Below are 1,137 nucleotides of genomic sequence, written 5' to 3' on the forward strand. Positions count from 1 at the left end.
CCGGCCCTTCAGGACCGAGTTTGGGCACCCCTGATCTAGAAAGAACATGCCCAAACATAACACCTTTTCAGAAGGATATAGAAAATGTGGTAGGTAATAATCTTGGTGAATGCTTTGATTCTGTGTTTCAGTTTTCAGTTTTTAGGTGCTTTCCTGGCATGATAAATTTTTGTACATTTGTATTGCCAAAGCATTCCAGCATTGCTGCACACAGTCAAAACAGTGATGTCTGAACCGTTTACAACCGTTTAGAGATTTGACATTGACACGTTATGGAAGGTAGACACATAGCCACCATCCCAGCTCTGTAGGATACAGATAGGAGAGAAGCTTTGGACTCTGGTGTCCAGCGTTAACATTTTAGATCAAACAACACTGATTTTGACACTGAGGTGTCAATATAACCCAAAATGTCCTTTTATCACAATAAAAAGTAATATGGTCTCACACAGATTTTTTGCTACTGTGACCACATCTTTAGGCTGTATCTTGATAGCAATAGCTGGTTTTGGGTAACTGATAATGAGTTGCCTTTATAGCTTACAAATTCAGTGGATCGCTACATCAACAACTTCCAAGTGGTGGACAACCTGAGTGACAGAGGATCCCTCATAATTCACCTGTTTAAGGTATCCTAGCAACAGAACTTATAGTTCATACTTATTAAACATGATGTAAATGAAGGCAATAGTAAATATGTCTCTGGTGACAGGTGTCCAGTACTCAGACAGATGTGATCTCATTCAGACTGCATCAGAAATTTAAAGTGGGTCTCCTTCAGCCCTCCACTGTCACAGTGTACCAGTACTACAACAAAGGTTAGTACACACATTCAATTTCAAATGTAGTTTTTTATGTAACTTTGTAAGTTTGCAATCTGATATAGTTCTTTGCAATTACCACACAACCCTGACTGAACAAATTAATGCATTATTTTAATCACTAATGTGATTGAGACATTAAAACATTAAAATAGCAGTATGAATTAGGGCTGGGTCTCGACACAGATTTCACAATTAAATTCCGATTCACAACCTTTGGATTCAATTAGATTCATTTGTAAATATATACAAATGTAGGCTATGTATATATTGTGTGTGTATATATATATACATACACACACACACACACACACAC

Source organism: Sinocyclocheilus grahami, unplaced genomic scaffold (genome assembly GCF_001515645.1).
Source record: "Sinocyclocheilus grahami isolate Dianchi unplaced genomic scaffold, SAMN03320097.WGS_v1.1 scaffold5290.1, whole genome shotgun sequence".
Taxonomy (NCBI): domain Eukaryota; kingdom Metazoa; phylum Chordata; class Actinopteri; order Cypriniformes; family Cyprinidae; genus Sinocyclocheilus; species Sinocyclocheilus grahami.